At 37.4% G+C, this 10,166-nt stretch overlaps 1 long non-coding RNA gene across 2 annotated transcripts; it reads right to left on the reverse strand.

The window, feature by feature from the left end:
* Positions 1-772: 772 nt before the first annotated feature.
* Positions 773-7,625, reverse strand: LOC120706143. 2 transcript variants are annotated; one of them, XR_005688209.1, is made up of 4 exons: positions 7,477-7,625; positions 6,377-6,446; positions 1,130-1,192; positions 773-1,001 (listed from the first exon to the last, which is right to left on the reverse strand). It is a non-coding gene; the product is annotated as an uncharacterized LOC120706143 (long non-coding RNA). The 2 variants fall into 2 exon arrangements; XR_005688210.1 differs by having other exon boundaries at positions 1,130-1,203.
* Between the last annotated feature and the right edge of the window lie 2,541 nt (positions 7,626-10,166).

Raw genomic sequence — 10,166 nt, forward strand, 5'->3', positions numbered from 1 at the left:
TTTTTCTCGTTTTGGGATAACGGGTGAGGAGGGTAGAGTACACGGGCGGAGAAGTTGGCTTCTAAATCTATATGAAGGCAAAAGTAGCATAGAGAAAATATCATGCTCATCAATATAATTGAATTGTAGCTCAGAGCTTGATCTGTAATACAAAAAACACTTTGGAAAAGATCATCAGCCATGCGCGTACACAATGATGAATGAAAAAAAATTATATATATCCTCTACTTTTGAATTATGCTTTTAAGAATTTTTTTTACTATAATTCATAAATACAGGTAGATCTCTCTATATTCTGAAATTTCAAGCTACAAATACAAAACTTCAATATTGAATGTGACAAGCTTTTCTCATAGTTAACAAGAACTTTCTACATCCTAGATTTCAATTCACCAATTCAAAGGTCCATACACAAAATTTATAAACTTTCAAATCGTGTACACAAAACTGTTCTTATATACCTAACTTTGATTTCATACATGCAAAACTTCACATTAGGGAATAGCGGGTGAATGGGTAGAAAACTGGGCGGGGACGATTTCCACATACATATGAAAGCAAGAGCCTTGCTTCAAAATATTTTTCTTTTTTCCAGACAAAATTAGAGTAAACTAGAAACCTGGGCGCGGCGTTGCCGCGCCATATATGTTTTATATGTTGGGCCAGTGTTATCTTGAAGATATAATTGTCAATGGTCACTGATGAATATTGGCAGCAGGTTTATGAAATGTAGAATTAAGCAGAATAAAATCAGAAGTGTAACAGAAGGATGTAACCATTTACAATAATATAATGAAAGTTGATGATTGGGTGCTTATACTTGATACATAATTAACAGATGATATATAAGTGTATAGTGTCATCATACATTCATATATTTCATACATGGCTCCCGATGGCATAGCTCATTGTACAGCATTGAACAAACAATTAGTACAGGGTAGTGCAATAGAAGCCGTAGTTCCCTCTCTCTCTGTCTCTCTCTCTGCTGTCGTCCATAGCTGGAGGAAGGCAAGAAGGAAAGTACAGATGAACAACTGTGACTTAGAAAGGGGGATAGGAAAAATAATTTTTAAGCTAAAAGCAATAGATTTACAAAGAGCCATTAGGTGATACGAGGCAAATGTACCTTTTGGTAAGTCTCAAACAAATGAAGGTGTTATTATGTGATCTTTGTCGCTCCTTTGTACACCTATGGAATAACTGTCTGCTTTGATTCAATTTGAGAAGAAAAAATGATATTCATCTGTATTTGGAAGAAGTGAAAGTGAAGCTAATCAGTGGATGCATATATACTCATTTTAAATTGATTGAAGTATTTCTTTATATACTATATTCTGTGTTTTTGATCCACAAGATCCATCCTCATTTTCAATCAGTATTTTTAGGCCCTTTTTGCTTGTAACACGTGACAATGCAACATATAATTGTCCATGTGTAAATACTTGTTTCTTTAAATATACTCCTACATTTGACAATGTTTGTCCCTGACTTTTGTTGATTGTCATTGAGTAGCAGACTTTGATAGGAAATTGACGGTGATTTAAAGTAAATGGCCAATGAGGTGCTTTTGTTGTTAGATTTATTCTTGGAATATATGTTTTTTGTCCAGTATGTGTACCTGTTATTATTTCAGCCTCGATAACATTGTCTCCTAAGTTAGTTACTATTAGTCTTGTTCCATTGCATAGTCCTAAGCTTTGATTAAGATTCCTCAGTAGCATTATTGGAACACCAACTTTTAGCAGCAGTTTATGTGGTGGATAATTATTAGCATTGAGTGTATTAAGGTATTCAACAGGATATAAGATATTTGCATCATTTATTGCATCTGAACATTTTGATATACTATCTGCACTTAAATATTCTCTTTCTGGACCAGGCAGGAACATTTTGATATACTATCTGCACTTAAATATTCTCTTTCTGGACCAGGCAGTAGTTTTGTCATGTAATCATTTATTTCATCGACAATTTCATTTGTAGTTGCCAGCATAGCCCTCTCTTTGAGGTAATTTGGCTGCTGAAACTTAGTCTGAAAATCAGGGTAAGTATAATGTACCAGTGCTTGTATTTTATGACCTGTAGTTCTAATCAGTAGTTCTTCTGGTATTTCTACTAACATTAAGCCTGAGCCATCATCGTTATTAGTTGGATCTTTGGTATCTCCATTGCCAACACTTAATATCCAATTATTGAAAGACTCAATTTCCTTGTATTCTGAAGTGTTTGGGTTGATCCTTTTTAGTCGCATGTTCTCAGTAAGATATATAGTAGTTACATGTTTCCATAGATATGATTTAACAATTGATGCACTTATAATCTGTGATTTGGAGCTGTTCTCTATAACAGGGAGTATTTGTTTTGGATCTCCACCAAGAACAACAACTTTTCCTCCAAATGGTATGTCAGAAGCTTCTTTTGTGGATTCAGACATTATATCTCTTAACGATCTATCAAATGCTTCGAAACATTGTTTGTTTGTCATTAGAGCTTCATCCCATATTACAAGGGAAGTTTCAATAAGTAGTTTAGCGAGTTTTGTGCCTCGTTTTATGTCACATATGGACATCTCGTCTATATCAATAGGTATTCGGAATCTGGAATGAGCTGTTCGACCATTAGGGAGTAATAGAGAAGCTACGCCTGATGATGCAACTGAGGACTATTTTCTTTTGTGCTCTTAAATATGATACAATTGTGGTCCACAAAAAAGTTTTTCCAGTTCCTCCATGACCAGATACAAAGTAAAATTTTGGTCTGTTATCTAGAACACTCTGAACTATTTGATGGAAAGCATCCTTCTGATCTTTATTTAATTGAGAGTATAATTTATTTGCCTCTTCTTGTAGATGTTGCACGTTGTAACACAATTCTTCTTGAATTAATTGATTGTGGATGTCTAGTCCAGAGCATAGTGATTTATATGGAAGGTTGTAGTTGTTTATGTTTTGTCCATTTCTACAAAATATATGTTCTAAGTGTTGAAGTAACAGATTTTGGAGCTCCATTTCATTAGGAACATATTTAATCGGATAATATTTTTGTGTTAGTTGATGTTGAATATCGTCTACCATTTTATACCAATTTCTATCAAAGAACTCTCTTTCATCCTTTAATTCGCAAAATGTAAGCATTATTACAAATAAATCTCGAAGCTGTGATGGTGTTGCCCACTTAGTAGCTTCTTCAAATGTATTATACCATTCATTGTCATCATTTAGTAATCCTCGTGCTGCACATGCTTCTTTGAAGGTTTCATACACTGTACCATTATATGTCCGTAGATCAGCATAGCTAGTTGCTCCTTTCACTATCATTAAGAGCATGCGTTGGTAAAATCGTTCACCTTCTGCTGGGTTTACATAGTATAATCTTCCTATTTTAAATCCGTGTTGACGTTTGATCCATTTCTTATTTGTTTCATCCCATCTCCATTTGAGTGGGAACTCACAATATGTAAGTTCTTTAGCTTCCTCGTATTGTTTGTTTGTAACAAACCATTCTGTAAGCATAGTTTTTTGCTTCTTTGGATCGTTGGTAATATCACTTAATTTAGCATCTTTTTTATTTTAGTTAAGTTCATTAGTGGTAGATGAACAGGTAGTCTTTCAATCGGTGGCCAATGGTAGTGTATCTCATATCCAAGTAATCTCCATAGTGCGTCCAGTTCACATATATATCTACAATCTAAATATTCTTTAATTTCATCGATGTCTTTGCTTTGTTCATTTACTGGGGTATCTTGTTCCTTCTTTATTTGTTCAAAAAATATATGTGCTTGCTCTGGACCCTTGTTTACATATTTGCATAAATATTTTAGGACTTTGCATTTATTTACATATTCCACATTTATATGTGCTTGGTATTTTTTAAGAAGTTGTATATTGTGAGGAACAACCCATTTATTATCTAAGTTGTGATTATCTCTACGTATGTATATACCCGTGTCTCGTCTTCGATACAATGTGAAACATGTATCTGTAAAATTGGTCTCTTCTTGAAATTCCTTAGGATAGAATTTCGAGCATCTTCCTTTTTTCATACATGGGCAATTCCAATTTTTTTCTCCACATGGTCCGTGCATCATGTGTTCAGATACAAGTATGTATCCTAAAGGATCTTTTATAGGATCAGGTATTTCAGCAGATATCCAAGTGTTTATTGTATCGCTTGTTATTTCATTTCCTTTTTTATCTAACCAAACTAAGATATGAACATGAGGTAATCCTCCTTTTTGAAATTCTATAGAATATAGTATTGCTGATATAGGACCAAAGATCGAGCCAGACCGTATGTCTTCTAGTAATTGTTGTAGTTTCATATGAAATACACGGACTATAATATCAGGTCTATCATTAGGATGTTCGCCTTCCAAGATTGTTGAAGTTATTTCTGGCCATTTAGGATTACATGTGAATGTTATGAAAAGATCTGGTGGTCCATATACACGACATATTGCTATGCCATCATGGTAATTTTGTATCACATAACGTTTGCAGCCAACATGGTTAGAAGGTAAAAGTACTCTTTTTCCTATTTGATTTGCTTCTGTCATCCCTTTTCCTATTGCATCAAATATTCCTTGAATATATTCAGCTCTTAGTTTTTGTTGATTTCTAGCAATAAATTGAAGTCTATCTTCATCCTCCATTGCTCGTGCATCTACTATCACTTGTTTTGATAATCGGCCATAGCATAAATAAGGGTTTGGTTGATTGTTTCGATAATGCATATGGTATTTAAAAAATTCATGTACGGTTACCTTGTTCCTTTTCTTTTTATCTCTTTGAATTGGTGTAGCATCATGATAAGATATACCAAGCTGATAACCTCTCTCTCCATATGGAAATAGCAATGGATATTGCAATGACAAATATGCGGGATGAAATATGGATATTCGTTGTAGTCCCCTATTTCGATTAGTAACAATAATATCTCGTTCATAGTTCTCAAGTGTCATATCACCTACTATTAACATTGCTAATTCTTCTGGATGTGACATTTCATATTGTATTGGATCTCCTTTATTAGCACCTATGATTCGAATACTAATATCGATATTTCCATGTTCCTCAAGTAGGTCACGTGCATGTCGAAATATTTTTACCAATGGATTATGCTCATCAAGCATTTTTTGCAATCCTCTTATTATATCTGGGTTAAGGTCGGTTGTATCAGGATCTTCTTTAGATATAGCCCGTATTCTATTTTGAATTTCATTTTTTGTATCAAAGATATATAGCTCAGCAAACTTGGGAATTTTATTTGTTTCGGGTAAAAGTGATCCTATACGATGATGTACTTGGCCATTTATTCGAAATACATATGGGCCTTCTCCTTGGTTTATAGTTTTGTCAATATTACCTCCCATTGATGTAAAAGCGAACATGCTATTATATTACCATATCTTTTGTAGGAAATGTCTTGAGTATCCATCTCCTTTGTGGTCCAATAATCTTTTTAGAAATTCAGGGGGTTCTTTGAATGGTGGTATTTTGATTTTTCCATATTTACAACAATTGGAGTACAATATTTCCCCGTGGCCTCGTTCGGTGTCGTATTTGTTGCGCTCCTCAAGCCAAAATATTGCATTGCAATATTTGCAGCTGTATTTAGGTATTCCTAAATATGATCTTTGCGCATATGTCTGTTTCAGGTACTGGATTTGTTCAGGTGAAAAGTATACCATACCATGAGGTAAAGACAAGTACGCATGTTTTCGGTCATGTTGTAGGCATCTTCGTTTTGTAACTTCTTGTATAATTTGATTTTGCTTCTTTTTCTTTGTTCTATTTTTGCCCGTGTGATATCTTTTGATATTTCTTTATTCACATTTGTATTGTCGATAGAACATATTTGTTTATGTCTTTTATTATGGCTGCTACTAAGTTCTTGATCAGATTGATACGATCTTTTACCCATTTCTATTTATAAATAATACATGACACAATTAGTACATAGTAGGAAATAAACAAACAATTAGTAAATCTAAATGATAAAATGGGTAAAATGTGATGATGGGACAATATTAATGCAAAAGAAAATGAAGTGCGAAAATAATTAGTTATTCTGAATGTTGTACTAATTGAATTTAGTTAAAGGATATTTACTTTTCTCATTTATTATTTTCAAATAATGGAAACTGGAAACAAGTATGGTAATTTATCAATTCAATAGATTTATTAATTAATTTATCTAGTATCCCTCCAATGTTTCCTGAAGGATAAGGTAAATGTATTGGCAGTAGTAATGCAATTATAATCATGTTGACAAATTGGTAATTTTTTACATAAACAATTCAGATTTTATTTTTTAAATATAATCAGTAATATAATAATTAGAGAAAGAATTAATTAAAATGGTAGATCCATACCTTTTTGGAATTTGGTTGTTGGTTCTTTGTACGTCTTTTTCACTTTCAGTATTTTTCGTAACTTCTTGTCCTGCATGAGTTATAGTGGTAAGAAATATATTTGCAAGAATTCTCAGCTAGTCTTTTAACTACAGGAAGAATATTGTATCATGGGTACTAAAATATTCTAAGATGAAACACACACATATAGCACACATATAGTTGCATTATGACACACGACATAAATACTTAATTAATTCCTTCAAGGAGGCGACACAGACAAGGAAGCAAGGGAATGGTTCATATAGTTTGTGTGAAACAAGCCTCAGTTGCAGAACAAATCAGTAGCTATAGCCCAAGTCTTAATAACTGAGCAGCCTTCTAGGAGGTTACACACAAGGACGCTACGACAGTTGTAGAACTGAGCAGTGTTAAACTACTGTCAGACTGTCAGATATTCTTAAGGACATGCTACAGAGTGGCGTTTCACATGTTTTAGCTATATGTACTTAACAGGCAATTTGTCGAGCATATGGTGTGCATTTTTTCCCCCACCATGACAGGCACTATGAGTAGATGAGCAACGTTCTTCTTGAAGAGGTAGGTACAGCTATAGCCCAAAGAAGAAGAGTTGAGGAAGGAGTGTCCATGGGGGCGAAGTTCAGTGACAAGGGGGTTTGCCTGGTTTGCTGTTGTAGTGGCGGCGGCCGGTGGTACTTGAGGTCCTCATCGTTGCCGGGTAGATGGCACTGGAAGTTAGGTAATTGAGCGTGGGAGGGGAGAGGTTGCTCGCGCCGGGCTGAGCGCCGCCACCGGACGCGGTGACATCTGGACCAGACTTCACATCCCCGTAGGACCTGCTGCACGGCACCGTCTTGCCGGTGGTGGTGTCGCCGGCGCCACCGGCGGTCCCTACATCCCCGAGCACCGGGGAAGCGGTCTGGCCGCAATCTCTCGGCTGGGTACCGGGGAAGCGGTCTGGCCGCAATCTCTCGGCTGGGTGGTAAAGGATTTGGTGGGGTGTTGCGGCAGCTTGAACGGGTGCCGCATCTGGGCAATGCGAGCATAGAGATGGAGGTATGTTTCAAAGTTCCCAAGGATTTCGGATGCATAATATTTACCTGCCTATCGATGGAGTTAATGGATGGAGGCGTTCTGATATCGCCGGATTCCGCTTGCCTGATCCTCAACGATGTTCTCGAAGGGAGCGTAGGAGCGTTGGATGGCTGGGAAATTGTTCTTTTTTGGTGGGAGGCCGTTGCAGAGATCAATTGATGAGCAATTGAGGAAGGTTATGCTGATGTCGACGGGATTCGCGAAAGGTCGAGGGACTCCAGAACCTGCCTTCCGTGTCCTTGATTTTAACCGTTGCGAAAGGTCGAGGGACTCCAGAACCTGCCTTCCGTGTCCTTGATTTTAACCGTTGATTGTAGATCCAACAGTGAGAAAAGAAGGATGACGTGGCCCGATCTCCTGCTCGATCCGATGGGGCAGATTTCGTCTTTTAGACACTAGAAATTTGTGGCGCGGCTTTTTGCTCCTGCCAATGTTATTACCAGTTATATGGCTTTATGCACACTAATTAGACTCGAATTGTTTGCCAATTAAATTACAGCAGATGCTATTACAGTGCCGGACATCAATAAACATGGTGTTGACGTCAAGCACCTTTTCTTTCTTAGATTCAGCTAGTAGGCGAACAAACGATAGTTATCCATGCATGGGTGCTAGCGCTATCTTGTTTATTTTGTCAACTGAGCTAGTAATGTAGTATGCATTCGAGATCAGCTTGGCAATATAAGGAAGAGAGAAGTCACATGAGAAGAGAGTAAATAAACGTCCAAAACTATAGCCATAGATATTACTGAGCTCACAGTTTACTAAATTCAGATAAGCTCACATTGCAGCAATTATTTAAGCTACTCGCTAGCAGTATAGTGAAATGGAGTCCAGGGAAGGAGGAAGCAACATTAGACCCCATTTACGATTATTCGTCATTAATCTCCAATATATGCTATACAATGGCACGAATACTATTGTGTTGAATGAACCAAATGTCATATTGTTCAATTTATCCTCACACAGCTTTTAGTCAGCAGCATAGAATAAATATGAAAGGAAATGTAGCCTAGGCTGTGCTAATGATAGAATGCAACTGCAGGTTTTGTTTTATGTACTTAAGCGATTGCTCTGTCTCATGAATGTTCATAGCATGTTCTTCTCTGCATCTAAGTTTGTCGTTCCTGAAGCCCAGCCATTTGGTCTATAGTCTTTTTCGTATGATGCCTCTGAGATTCTCGGTAGTGGTAATTTTAAAGTACTTGGATGATTTTAAAATGACAACATTAATCAATAACTGAATGGATAACTTTGTTAGCATTGCACAGTAAAGTATGAAAGTATATGTATGCATCTAAGCTTTTATGATCAGAGTGAACAAAGTATAGTACTGAACATTAGTAAAAGTTTCTGATACATTTTGCTAGAGCTCTAGTGATATAAGTTACTGATTGAGGTCAACAACGATCTTTTTATGTATGGAAAATACCAAATATAGATCATATTTATCCATGGAATGACTATGTAGTTGCATTCCTGGACCAACTTCAGTATGCTTATGAACAATGCTATCTCCTCTAAAATCAGGCAGAAAAAGTAGTTTGATTTGGGAGCCTGGCCAAGCATCGAAGCATTAATCCACAACAAAGAGAAGCAAGCAATGTCGCATTAATCCAGCAGCATAATCACAACTGCGGATGGAGGTAAGCTGTAGCCTAGTTGTAGTACACTTCCCAACAAAGAAGATGTACCTGACTGAGCGTAGATTGTTGCGCGGCGGCCGGCCAGCAGAGCCGCGACAGGATGCACAGGGGCGGACGAATGATCGGAGTTGTGAATAGATTCCGGCGGGCGATGGCGTGGTGTGACCGTGTGAGGCAACAGCAGAGCTTGCTGGATTTGAGCGTGGAAGAAGCCGTTGCAGTAGCTGGCTATGGATAGGAGTTCGTCCGCCCCTGAGTCGGCACGAAACGATGCGGCCGCCGCAACCTCCTCTTGCTCGTTCTGGTGGGGGTCAGACGGAAGAGGAGCGGTGGACTTGCGGGGAGGAACAACGGGGAAGAAGGATGGCCGCACGCCACGACTCGTGAGGGGGCCGCCGTTGCTCAGCCTGAAGCGTCTGGAAGATGGCCTGTGCGACTCGCGAGCGACGGGATGAGCTGAGCGTTCGCGAAGCGTCGGGAAAAGCCAGCGCGGGACGGCCAGGATGGACGGCACGATCGACGTAGGCATGGGAATCGGACGATGATGAAAACTGGGCGACGTGGCCCAATCTCCTGCTCGATCCTATGGGGCAGGTTTCGTCTTTTAGAGAAGATGTGTCTCAACTATTAATTCTAAAAAATACTTTGGAGCATTCATTCTTAACTTCATGCTCGTGTGTTTGAAAAAAGTATACTTCTAGACAAAAAAAGCTTTATAATTCAAAAACTTTGCACTCCCGAGTTGATGAACTTTCAAGTATAATATTATAAACTCTATACTACCAACTCCAAAACTTTATAATTCCTAGAAATAAAAATATATTCAATAAAAGCTCACATGCATGGCTAAAACAGATATATTGAAGATATTATCCTTGAATTTTTACTAACTTTGAACTCATGTAACCCAAAACTTTGTATTTGTAGCTCAGAAATTTTACCTTACGCAACCTTGTATTTGATTATATATAACTTTATAATACAATATCAAAAACTTTTGACTCCATTATAGAAAACTTCTTCCTCATACAGGCAAAACTTTCCAGAAT

The sequence above is a fragment of the Panicum virgatum genome, chromosome 5K (genome assembly GCF_016808335.1).
Source record: "Panicum virgatum strain AP13 chromosome 5K, P.virgatum_v5, whole genome shotgun sequence".
In the NCBI taxonomy this organism is placed as follows: Eukaryota; Viridiplantae; Streptophyta; class Magnoliopsida; order Poales; family Poaceae; genus Panicum; species Panicum virgatum.